General features: G+C 42.7%; 1 long non-coding RNA gene across 1 annotated transcript in view; it reads left to right on the top strand.

Annotated features, from left to right (window-relative positions):
* LOC141927357 (uncharacterized) overlaps positions 1-8,248 on the top strand; it is a 37,919-nt gene extending 29,671 nt beyond the window's left edge. The window contains exon 5 of the long non-coding RNA XR_012624367.1: positions 7,454-8,248. This is a non-coding gene — a long non-coding RNA (uncharacterized LOC141927357). The remainder of the gene's footprint in view (positions 1-7,453) is intronic.
* The last annotated feature ends 5,309 nt before the right edge of the window (positions 8,249-13,557 follow it).

The following is a 13,557-nucleotide window of genomic DNA, read 5'->3' as shown; positions in this document are numbered from 1 at the left end:
AGAAACTTGTTAGGCAGCTGAAAATGTCACAGAACTAATTGCTTCATTTTGCTAGCTACCTTCTGTTACATGCACATCAAAAATCACTCCATAAGATGGGGAATATTCAATTTTTGAGGAGCAATAGTAGACTCTGTGGCATCTGAGCACCTCCATACTCTGAACTTCTGCTTTCTGGCACTGCAGTGTGGGAATGCCTCTATTCCCATTTTACAGACAGGGAGGTAGATCAAGACAAACAAAGTAATTTTCTAAAGGTTGCACTGAGAGTTTGTTGGTAGGTCAGGGACTGAGCCCAAGTCTCCAAAGAACTAACTAAATCTTTAGCCACTGGAATTTTTTTTCTGAATTGTGAAACAGGTCATCGTTAATAATCCACAATTGTTATTCTTTTCTCCTTTGACAGATTTAAGGGCTTTCATGTGCCACCTCCTTGTTCTCTCGTGTGTTTATATGGAGCATGCACTGCATATTTGGTTGAAAGCCAAGTGTGCCTCGGTTCCTCATCTGCTCTTTTTATATTGCAACTTATCTCCTTGTCCCACCTCTGCATTGTCTTTTATAAGTGTATCTCTAATCTCAAGCAGTGTTTAGCAAACTGCGATACCAATGTCACAAGGGGTGACTGCATCAGTAGTGTTCCTAATGATCTCCACTAGTGCATCTATGGAAAACTTGAGCAGTCCTAGGAACAGATCACTAGGTGTTTGAGATTATTTTCAAGAACCTTTGCTAAGTATTCACCAGGAATAGGGAGACAGCTGTTAACACTCCAGAAATACCAAGTGAAGGTTTGAATGCCAATCCAGAAAAGGAGTTGAAAATATAGTAGATGATTTATCAAGGGCATATTGGAGAAGTGTGAATAGAGATGGTGCTGTCATGATGTATCTTACAGTGCCTGATATTGGAATGACTGCTTAGAGATTTCCAGTTAGACACAGCAAAATTGCCAGTGTTGAGGGAGTCTGTTAAATGGGTACCAAAAGGTAAAATGTGCAGAGCCTGAGTACAGGGGAATTTGTCGAGGAAAATGGAATTTGGGTTGTTGCATTTGTGGTTGGGTTTTTTTGTTGGTTTTTTTTTGTTTGGTTGGGTTTTTTTTAAACATTCTGACAGAGATTATTATAAAGAGGTAAGAGGAAAATGACATTTTATCACCATCCCACTTCCCATCAGTGTCAGCTCTCCTCCTCGCTCGCTCCAGAAATCAAGGGCTGGAGAGAGGACCGAGGTCTGGGGAAGGAGTGCTGAGTGCTGCACTGCAGTGTGGGTGGTGGGGACTGAAGGAAGAGCATCTGCTGCTTTTGTTCCCCCCCACTTCATCACTGCTGGTTTCAGAGGCAGCTGGGAGGTAGCCAGTCATACAAAGGAAGTAACTTAATCCAAATAATAAGCATCGGTAATAAAATATAAAAAGATGATTGTCAAGAGGGTTGTACAAAAGAAGAAATGTTTTAACCGGAGGTGTGATCACACCTGAGGTATGAGGTGTGAATTGCTGAATGCAGTGTGTTTAGGAAAGATGGATGCAAAATGGAAGGAGCTGCTGGCACTGCTTGAATGATATGTGAGCTTTGTTTTGTCTACCTTACTTGGAATTGGCTTTTAGCTTCTGCTGCTCTATTATCTGCACTGTTTTGACAGTAACTTAATAAAAGTAGGAGCCAACTGCGCTAAGAGATCTGTGTGTGCAACCTGGGTGTTCAGTCCAAGTCCAGCCTGGTGGCTAGCTGGCCACATGTGTGGACAGATGCCACTTTTGTGCATACAGTTGTTATGCTAGTGCCAAAAGATGTGGCACGCACAATTTGTGCAGGCACATATGCAAACAGATAACTTGAAAATCTAATCTTGGAAGTATTCACCTTGAATAATAGCATTTTAGAACGAGTCCGTCCTAATGATTACAAAAAGAGACCTGCAATAGTTTGTCCTCACATGTTCTGTTCATTTTGAATACAGTATGTGGATACTAAACTCCGATACTCTGCCTTTGATCCTTGGGTAAGTATTTATTCCTACACAAACTGGACTCTAGATGCTTCTGAACTGGAATTCAGTTGCTCTGCTAGTTGTGAACAAGCCACTTCTGAAAGGCAAGGGAGCTAGCTCTGTGGTGGTTGGTGGCTGCCTGGCACTGGCTCTACGTGTGTGTGAAAGGCTGGGGTCAGACTCACTGTATTTGAATGAAACACTCAGGCTTAGTAAAAATGTTTTGTCTCTGAAAGGAAATCATATCCAGTAGGCAGTTCTCTGCTCTTAATGACAGTGAACACTCAGTACAAATGATGTAATATTAGATTGCTTAACACTTGACATGAAAAAAAGCTTATAAAAATTGGGTATGTGAAGATTTATTGAGATAAACTGTGGCAAGCTATCAGGAACTCTTCTGTGAGAGAAATAACCACCCTAAGAAAGCAGAGCCCAGAGCACCTCTGAGGACTGAATTGGCCAGAAGTGACAGTGAGAAATGGTTTCTCTGGAAGCAAAGGGAATTTGAAGTGCTCTTAGAAGAAATGGATGGATATGAGAGGCTGGTTCTTTGAGCTGTCTCGAAGCTACTTTGAGCCTAATTTCTGGCCTTTCTCTTACAAGTTACTAAAAATCATGGTTTGATATATGCCATCTATTCAATATAAATGATTGTTCAACCTGAACAAATACCAGTAACAGAGGGCATAAAGGCACCAGGCAAGATCGTTACCTTTGGACTAGTGTATGAACCAAGTGGGAAGTTCCTAAGAAAAGGTGAAGTTTCTTTATGCAGCTCATTGACATCTGGATTACCCTCCTGGAATTTCTTGATAACAGGTGAATTGCCAAAAATGGCTTCCTCTGATACCACAGGGCACGAGAACCAAGGACTGTTAACATAACACCAGTGCTAATGTGCACGCCTCCTGTTGCTTCACACACACTTTGTCCCTTCCCTCCCAGAGCGTAATTAGAAGAATCCTCCATGAGGGTTCTTAACTGCAGACATTTTAAGCTGGGTGGATGTTTTACATGGTCCACCACGACTTTTGAACCACATAGTACACCAGATGAATTATAGATATTGGCTGCTTCAAGGCATTGTGACTAGAGGGAGGTACATCCACATTTCACTACAGAAATACAGCTCTTGGTGTCAACTGTCCAGGAACTGTGAAGTTAGAAAGCCTAATCCATGTATTTATGACCTTTGAGTAACTAACTCTGGAGATAAGCTGAAACAAGTCAGCATTTCTGATGTGATCCTTTCTCCTTGAGCACTGACAGCTTTCCTGAGTACTGTGATCTCATGGGAAAGCACTGGGGCTACAGCATCAATCATTTCTGAAGTCTTCTGAAGCCCAATGGGGCAGCGCTAAGCCTGAGCTGGGGAGGCTGCTGCCTGCATGCTAGCTTTCTGACTTAAAAGCTTATCCACTGGGCCCCAATGGTGCGAGTGGAAAACAAAGCAGCAAAACCCTAGCTGACAAAAGTGGATGGAGGCAAGCCAGGACTAGAACAAAACAAAAGCTGCAAACAAAATATAGATCATCTCAGCCCACTTTTTAAAAAAAATAAAAGATGACTCCTGTGTGGCCAGGGGAAGTCTATGCAGCGATGGGCACAGAGCAGGCTTGGACATTGATTTATGGCCCTGACACTGAATGTGGTGAGGAAGGCAGAGCTGTCTGCCCAGCATAAAAAAAGAAAAAGTCATATTTGTCTTTGCTTTAGAAGGAGGTGATGTGAGACAACCTCGGGTTCATTGTTTCCTGTCTTGGTTAAGGAGTAGCTTTGATCTCTGGTCTGCTGGGCTATGTGTGTTTGAGGTGAAAAGGTGCTGACCCAAGGAAGACCCTGAGAGAGAGACTTTGGTGTAGAGCTGAGGTTTTCTTAGGCTAGCCCATGAGCCCACCAGCTTACATGTGGTTTCAAAATGCAGACAGTGGACACAGCTTGGAGATAGAAGCATATACCCAAGCACTGTTATGATAGCTGTGGAAATGTCTGCAGAGCTACAGCAAGACAGATTGCTGTGGCAAAATCCTCTGTTGAGGAAGGGGCACTCATGGTGCTCAGGCACCAGCCAGAAGTCCAGACCTAGGAGGGAAATGTGCTCCACCAGAGCTGCTTGGACACACAAGATGACTTCAGTGTGCTTAATTGCTTCTAGAGGGAGCCATCAGCCAGTATAACCATACAGCCTCCTAACTTCTGGCATGATGAAAGGTTCCCAGCCTGGGACAGTCTGAACAGCTTCCTTAGCTTTCCTAGTGATGCTAGGATTCATGGCAGAGGCAGGCCTGCACACGGCAGGGGCTGGCCTTGGCTGTCTGGCCAGGGCTTGACCTGGCACTGCCACCAAAAGGGGCCAGAAATAAATGAAGCGGATGGGAAGTTGTGGTGGAGGCTAACCACAGGGCAAGAGCATGGTCTGCATCTGTCCGCAACGCCCACGTACCAGGGGAATGGCCCCGCTGACGCCTGGAAAGCGGTTCGGCATCCTGTCTGTCCCTTGCTTCCCTGTATTTTTCCTTGTGGTATCATTTCCTGTGAGCACTGTCCTGAGCAGATGTAGCGTGTTTAAGCTGCAGTCAGTGCTTACTTAAGTTTGGCTACAGCAGTATCTAAACCACTTGTCTCAGAAAGGGTTTTGACCATTATTTTCACCCTCCTCTTAGTCTACAAACTTATATTTTTACTTACTAGCAGCAGTACAATGCGAAAGACCCCTGTAGGCTTGAGGCAGAGGCACTGCATGGGGAAGTACACACCACACTGGCCAGAGGCAAGGCTTCAGTGCCTTCCCTTGGTGTCGCCGTTAATGGATGTGCAGCCCAAGGTTTCAGCCAAAAACCCCCCACTTAGGTCACTGGCTGCAGTTGCGTAAGAATGAATTGAGGGCAAATGTGTTTTTGTTCATTGGCAGCTGTTTTGTACAAGGAGACTTCTAGAGCTTTCTTGGACACCTCTACATGAATAAGGACAGAGTAGTTTCTGCTCAGAAAGTTTACCTAGCTGTGTGTACTAAAAGGCAATGGCTTTCATGATTAAAGGTGCTTGTTCTGTTATTGGTAGTTGTAAAAATTGTTTCCTAAACCTTATTGTTTCTGCTTTTTTTTTTTTTTTAAACAGAGTATCTGTCTCCTACAGTGCTACTGGTTTTTGCCTTTTAATTTAAAAACAAAGTAATATATGCTTTTATATTTTTTCACCATGTATCAAAAATATATGAAACATATCCTATAGACTGATAGTGGGTAGCTGACATTTTAGTCCTAATGCACAGTAGCAACTAAATCTAAAGAATTAGATTAGTTCTCTTTTTTTGTTTGTTTTTGTTGCATCCTGTCAGCCAGTCCTCCAAAGTAGACTGCTCTTGTACCTCAGAAAATTGAGAAATTAATTCACAAATTAGCCTGGCGTTATTAAAAACAAACCCACCCTTTTCTGAAAGAATGGGTTTGAACTGTGAACCATTCAGCCTGCTTCTGCCTTCAGAAGCTAAAACTTCAGAAACTATGATTTAAGAAATTGTTAGTCTGAACTCCAGCTCTGAGAAGTGGACAGGGGAAAGGACCTTTCCCATCATCTCAAATTATCATGATATGCCTTAATTCTTAAAGCTTTGAACCAGTTAATACTGTCTTTATTGTTGTTGCAGCACAAACTGACTCAAGGGGATGTCTGGACTAAACTATAGGCAAGAGAAGTTAAACCAAATCTCTCCTACCAAGCAGAGAGGACATCAGTCCTGAAAGAACCTGGTGCTGGAATGCAGAAGTGGGTGGGCAAACCCAAGATACTGAGGCATCAGACATGCTAAAGAGAAGTGGTGGGTGGAGAAATAAATTGAGAAAATAGAAAAAGAATGTTTATCAATATGGTCATAGGCACTTTACATATCTAAAAAGAAATAATATATATAGAAATTATATATATATGTGTGTAAAATTTCACCTTAACCAGAGCTGAGTATTTAATTGCTAAGCCCTAGAGACCCGGAGAGGTCGTGAAAAACATGACAGAAGCAACAGAAGCTGAAGATCATTAGCATGATCAGAGCTTAAATGCAGGCAGACAAATAAAGAGACTAGAAGGAAAATATGAATATCTGGCTAAGAAATAACAGGGTTTTCAAAGCAAGACCTGGAGTGTGTTAACTGGTTGAAAATCAAGAAACCTTTACTTTTAGCCAAAGACTGCCTATGTGCCATGTTCTACATCATTTTAGCTAAATGAGCAAAGAAAGATTTCCTGTATTACTCCAGCTTGTGAACTCCAAAGTTACCCTTTGTTTTGGGAAAAGGCAAGCTAACTTGAGATGCTGAGGTGTAGCTGTGGTGTCGGGTCTTGCTGACTTGTGATGAGGGAAGTATGTTCCAGTAGAAAGCTGGAAGGCTCACTTTTGGGGGCTAGCTGTTGTGCTTACCCTGACACACAAAGGAAAAGCCAGGTTAGCTCAGGCAGGCAGCAGCACAGTACATTTGCATTGTATCTTGTCTGCCTGCTGCTGGGTTTCCTTCCTGCCTGAATGGCAAGTGGTTACAGGCTGCAGCTGCTAATTACTTCAGACAGTGGTTTTTGAACCTTTGGGGGATCAAAGCCATAGCATTTCTCTTCTGGACTCTTAACTTTGTACTTTAGATGTTTCCTACTGGCTGAGCAAGCCAACAGCATGCTCTCTTGGACAGGCTTAGCAGCAGCCTGTTTCATCCATGCAGGTTGAAAACAAAACCCTGAACCTTGTTCGTCTCTACAGGCCTCTGAAAGAGAATAGTAATCTAAACTGATTTAATATTCTTGGGCTGAATATAGAATTTCTCTTTAGACCTTATCCTCAGAGGATACGAAGTACTTGCTAGCCTTAAGTCACTTAAGTGGGTGGAAAAAACCAACAACAACAAAAAAACTCCAAGATCTAAAGTCTTAATCTGTAAATCTCTGGGGAGAATATTGGCTTTTTATTGTTTCCCTATCAATAAAACGCAGGAAATAGTCCTAACTGCCCTACCTCTACAACTTCCTGTTATTTATCACAAGAAATGTCCCTTCCTAGGTTCTTTGGTTTACGCCTGCAAATAGATTATGCAAATATATCCCAGAATTCGGCATATGGAACAGAACAGATCCAAACTCTGTCCAACCAAATGCAAGGTGCCTTCATATGATACTACTTCAGAGTGTGAGCTGACCGCTCTTGGAGAAGGCAGTGCACTGTGTTGTATTATGAGCTGAGAGTATGAAAACACCCAGGTAGTCTTGGAAAAATCAGAAAGCATTCATTGGAGCTGACAGGAAAGCACATTTTGCAAACGCTTGTTTTATAAATGTTTATTTTAAAAATTGAATTTTGTGAATTTTCAGATAAAAGCCCTAAAATACTGAATAGAAACCTCAAGTTTGAAATTCCTGTGGATTGATTTCATTTTTGGTTTTAATATTCCCTATAACCTCTTTTCTTCTTTTTCAGTTTGAAAGAACCAAAGAAACTAAGATCTAAAAAAACCTGTCTTGGGCAGAATGCAGAGCCAATGCCAGGTTTCCAGAAGAATGTGTCAGTAAGAAAGAAACCTACAGCTTGTAACCAAAATGCCTTGAGTTGTTATCACTAGGTTATCTTGAATAAACTATGTATTGTGTATTTCCTGAAGAGCATGACCAAAAGCTCACTGAGACCATAGATCTCCCAGTAGGTTATGGCTAAAAGCCCAGCTAATGTTTTATGCCTCTTTTTGGTTCATATCCAAAAGGATTTTTTTGTTTGTTTTTACTCATTCCTTACTCATGAAAAAAAAACCAGTGAACGTAATGGGGTTTGCAATACAGAATTCATTTTTGATTTGTTAGAGAGCACTTCCTCCAGACTGTAGAGAAATTGTTTCCCAGCATAGAAAAATCTGTACTGATGTGGCTAAGAGTTAAAATTTAGTAATGTATTTCCTCTACTGGGGTTGTTCTGAATTTCTTTAGGGCAGTGAGTCATTCTGGTGGTGGAACCAAATTCAACTTATTTATGTTGAATGGCAAAACAACAACAAAACTTTCCCAAATTTGAAAATATCACTGAAAAAGAATAAAAGCACAATTGTCTTCAGCCATTATGGCTGCCCTAATTTGAATCACACGGGAAAATGTTTTGCTAATGGCTTGCTTCTTTTACTCTTAATTGGCAACAAACCAAACCCCTTTCTTTGTTCTTTTTCCTTTATGCGTTGCTTTTCCATCTGGTTTTAGAAAAAGTCCCATGGGTTAGCAATTATCTTGAAATACTAGAGATCTGGGGTTGCTTCCACAGACTTCCTGAATAGCCATGGACTGACCACTTTACCTCTACTACTATTCTGTAAAATGGGAATAAATTCCACTTTTCCTCACAAGGCTGTTGCTAGAAAATCCGTTTATTGCTCCAAGATGCTCAGCTACCACTGGAATATTCAAGGCATATATATTTTGTATTTTTCTTTACAAGTGTGTACTGTGTAGAGTATAAGGCCTGACAAAGATTCATGATGATATGATGATTCATAGGAGGAACAAATTTGAATAGATTTAAATATGTACATGTAAAAGAAATATGTGTGGCCTCCCAGCACTCTTTGAAATATAAATGTGAGAATTCCTTTAGGTATAACGCTGGAAGCCTTCACGTCAGACCATATTGGCAGGTGCCAGGCAGAAGGAGCCAGCCAGAAGGACTGATTTATTCGGCTTTCTGCTGGCAGACCCCAAAGGCTGCAGCCCCGCATTACTCCAAATGGTGGGGCGGGTGGTGGGATGCACTCCACTAATGCCGCCTTCTGCTTTTAAGCCCAAGTAGAAGGCTTATTCCTATGTCTTCTGGACCTGTGGTCGTTTTTTCTGTCTGCTTTTCTACACCAGCTTCTCTGAGTTCGATTTTCATTTTATTCCTCTCCTTAGAGTGTTATTTACAACTGAATAGCAAAATGTTATAGGCTGAGCAGACAGGGCACTATATATAGCAAGAGCAGGACAGTTCCCCACTCTAATCATCTCCTGCTTTTATGTAGATAGTAAATGATGGGCCACGGAGGGAATTGCCATTCATCTCTAGGAAAGGCATGTCAAAGAAGTTTAAGCGCTGCATCCTGCCCACACTGAGGGAAGGTAATTTAGGTTTGACATGGAAGTACTGGCTTTTCCTAGAGCTGGGGAGTTGCAGATGAGAGCTTTCATCCTTCAGCTGAGTGACGAGAGCCCATGTTTTAGAATTGGGTATTTACAACAGCAAATGGTAGCGTTCCCAGCCTGGAGTAACAGACAAATTTTAGCCAAAAAAGAAGAGTGGCACTCATTCACATCATTCCCCTCTGCTGACCCCGTTGCCAACATATATCTCTCAGCCTTGAGAACCAGGCCATGCCTTGGCCAGTGGCTCGGCTCTGCCCCACCAGGGCCCAGGCCAGCCTCAAGGCTGCCATTTGCTTTGTTTGTGCTTTGGGCTCTTTCCTCTGACTTGCCTCTCACAAGTCAGCAGACATGCCCATGCTTTTTTCCCTCTGCCAAGTCTCCTTTGCTGCCTTCTTTCAGGTCTGGAGCTGTTCTGCTGCCTGCTCTTTTTACAGCTGTCCAAGTGAGCAGAAATAGTTGAACCAACAATACAACTTTGCCAGCTGTGGTCACTCGGGTCCTACAACTTAAACACAGTGTGCAAAAGCTGAAGCAGCATCTTCGCTGGTGGGGCTTAGCCCCAAATCCACACAAATCCAAGGTAATCTGAAAGCAGCTCACTGCCTTCTCTTTAATATTATTGTCAGACAGCTTCAGCTGAGATGGGGGCTGAAGGAGCTGTGAGCTGTATACGTGCCTTGTTAGAGAAAGTTTATGATCTAAAGGTTCTATAATCTGCATATTGAAAACTGCCAGACAGTTTAGTGTAGTGGTTCTGCTTTTACCTGTGCAGAGCTATGGGGCACAGGTTAAAGCCCAGTTCTAAGAAGCGACTGAGGTACCGCAATGCAAAGGAGCAGAGGAGACGCTGAGGACAAGGCTGTTAATTTTTCTGCCCAGCCTAAGGGTTGTTCATGTATTTTATCCACTGGCTGATTAATGCAAAATACAAAAGCATTCTGCCTTGCAAGCAGGGAGTGGAACTACAGTCTCCACCCTCCCAAAGGATGACTTAAATATGAAGCCATGGTGCCATGCTCTTCCCTCCTTCTGCCTGATCAAATGCATTTTTAATTCTTTAATGCAAAGTAGGAAGGCACCAACACAAGAGTTGAAGAGCTCTCCCTTGCTCCAGAAAAGCCTCAGACAGGGTGGCTAGAGACCTTTCCTGGGAACACCAGCAACTCTCCTTGCCTTTTGTGGATTTAAAATTGCACTCCCCATGTTCTGAGAGACCACCTAACTCCTGAGGTACGGGATGAATGGAGTGTTGCCCCCTTCCTGGCTGTGTGCTGGAGCACAGCACCAAGTACCCAGGCAGCCTCAGCAGTGGCCAGTCAGGTCACCCAGTGAGCCACGCACCAGCCTGATTGTACAGGACCCGTGGGCAAAAGCAAAAGTGCAGGTTTAGTCACCCAAGGTGTATGAGCTCTTCATGGTCCACTGGTGGATTGCAACATACTTTAGGAAGCCACCATTCAGTAAGAATTGTCTTATACCCAACTGACTATACAAAATACAGAAGAATCTAGCGGTATTCCAAAAATAAAATAAAACCTGGACATGCTGTTTATTCCAGTTGTCTATTCATTACAGGCAAAGCATTTCGGAGTCGCTCCTCCCACAGTGCTAAGATACACCTGCTGTGGTGTTTGCATTGCAGGCTTGCAATGACCCAAGTCACCAATACTTTCTAGTTAAATCGCTTCAGATGAACACAGTGAAAGCTGATATATAAACAAAAGAATTGTTGATTGGAAAGGTTTCCCTACTCCTGCCACCAATAAAAGCAGCCAGCAATCTGCTGTGTTTGCCGGGTGAAACAGAGTACAAACTTTTTAATCCTCAATCCAGAGCTCACCTAAAAGATTTAGGGCCAAATATTCCTCTTATTTACACCAGTGTAAATTTAGCGAAATTTCATCTGAGTTAATGTACTGCCAGGTGGTGTATTTTGCCTCAGATCTCATTATTTGTTGGGCTTGTATTTATATTCAGCCACTGTGTGTATACACATATACAAAGCAGTAATTTTTGCCAGCAATAAGAAGAGAGTAGAGTTTGCTATATAAATCAGTATTTCTCAGTCAATATGTTGCAACCCCTGAAGGGGTTATAAAAACCATCTGGGGGCTTGTAAAGCCTTGAAAATTTTATAACAATCTAAAGCAAAGAAAATGTCATTTCTTCCACTCTCCATAGAGCAGCACCATTCTCTTGGCAACCTGTCAAAACCATACATGAAACAATAAATTCTATAGGCTTATCACTTTTACCATAATTTTTTACTTTAGCTTTATAAAACATGTATGGGAACTGTGAAGTTTCTTTTACTTTTATATAGGATTTCCAATCTGAACTGCTTGAGAAATAGTGCTCTAAAATTTTTGGCCTCAAAAGGAGGTCGTTTTCATTAAGGGCCTCTGCCTTAGTCTTCTCCTAAGCTGCTTGTTAAAACTACAGCCTATTTTGTCAAGCTTAGGCTTGTTTATGTTGGAGCCAGTTTTTCTATTTTACCGTGACTTTCTGCCTGTCAGCTTCCTCTTTAAGCCTAAATATACAGGGAAACATCAACATTTGCCTCTGTGGGAAGAGATGTTTTGCTTCAAGTGGAAAAAATGGATGAGATTTCCTGTATCCTCATTAGCAACTTGGTGTATGATTTGAAATCTGCCCTTTCTAAGGTGAGATACCATCTGAAGAACCTCCGTGCTTTTAAGTATAGCCTCACAGCACATGCAACTTGTCAGTGAATTTTGCTTTCATCTACTCATCATTAATGTCTATGCATAGGTACTTATCTATGAAATTAATTATAGTAGCAACCAAGTATATGCCACACGCACCCACCTAAAGGAATCTACGCCAGATCTTGCAATGCCTCCTGTGGCTGAGTTTCTCCAGCAGTTTAAGCCAGTCTCACTACTGGCTGCTGTGGGCCTCACCGCTTTGTTGTTCCAGTGGCTCCAGCATTCATCAAGCCCCTCAGAAGGCTCCTTCAGAGAATACATTCAGAAAAAAAGCTCAGTGTTGGGTTTTTTCCCTTCTAGGATGAGATGGGTCACACAAGGGCCTAGCAAGCAGCAGAGCTAGGGATGTTCTGAGACCCTCAGAGGGGCAGGGGAAAAAGGAGGGGATGGTAGTGCTCCCCTTTTGGCAGCTGTTAGGTTGGGTGGGCCAATCTCATGCAGCTTTGCCCCAAACTTCTCTTGACTTCAACTATTTTTGCCTGATGCTTGAATTTCCACAAATGAATCCTATGCTGATGCCAAGTACTTAATAGACGTGACGCCTTACTCTTTCCAAAAAGTGTGGCTAGTTAACGGTTTAATGGGCACAAGTTTGATCACTTAAACCATTTATTAATGAGGAGAAACAGTTATTTCTTGCCTGGGTGAGAGGTGGTTGCCCACAGCTACTTCAGTTTCTAGCTGTGGGCTACATGGCAACAACAAAGGGGAAGAACAGCATTGCCTTCTGGCTGCAACTCTTCAGCTCCAGTTTCACTGGACTGGAACTCTGCTGTCCAAACTGGGTGTAATCAAAAATGAAGCCATTTTGCCGTAATTTGTTTGGAACGTAACTTCCCTTATCCCTGTCCTGTTTCTACTGAAGACAGACTACAAAGTTTGTACCTGCAAAGGCTGGGTTTGGATCCAAGCTGAGGGCATTTGAGGGCTTGGCTGTAGGCTTAGGTCTTCAGCCTTTCAGATCAGTCAGGATTCTTGCCCCAAGATCTGGGTTCAACTGGCTAGTCATGGTCTGGCCTTCTGTCTCCTTTCCATAAGCCAGATTGTACTCAGTAACATTTTTCCAGGTGGTTTTCATGATGTTAAGCAGTTGGGGGGGAGATCTGACATGGTCTACATAGTTTTCTGTCTTCATCCATGAGAGAAAACTCAACTCAAAGGTTGTCCCTACTAATATGAAAAAACATGCAAAAGGTGGGGTTTTGCTGTTGTTTTTAATTCATCTCTATTCTCAACTCAGAAATGGACCTGCGTTTGTAGAAATGATGGTATGAAGCATTTTGGGAAGAAGAAAAGCAGACAATATTTAACTAAGATAGCAAAATCAAGCTAGTTAGTAAATGTCTAGTTAGTAAATAGCCTAAGAAATGTCCACCCCAGCTGGCACTGCCCATGAAAAGAACGTTCCTCGACAGCCCAGTCTGCTGGTGCCAGCACCTTGTCTCAGCCAAATTCCCCTCGCCCTGGTTGAGGCTGAGCTCCTCACCCCCATGTGCCAGCATGCCGTGCCACCTCCCTCATCCTGCCCGCCAGTGTTTCGGTTTCGCCGCAGAGAGCCCACCTTGGTGGACACAAGGCTCTCCACCTTAAAGACCAACAGCAGCCACCACCGCTGCTGCTCCAGCTCGTGCCAGGAGATTTTTTTTTTTTTTTTTCATCCAGAAGAGTCCAAACTCCTGAGGGAAGAAATGTGGTT

This window comes from Strix aluco, chromosome 9 (assembly GCF_031877795.1).
Source record: "Strix aluco isolate bStrAlu1 chromosome 9, bStrAlu1.hap1, whole genome shotgun sequence".
In the NCBI taxonomy this organism is placed as follows: Eukaryota; Metazoa; Chordata; class Aves; order Strigiformes; family Strigidae; genus Strix; species Strix aluco.
The sequence above is the reverse complement of the archived record's forward strand: the minus strand, read 5'-3'. Positions and strand labels throughout refer to the sequence as shown.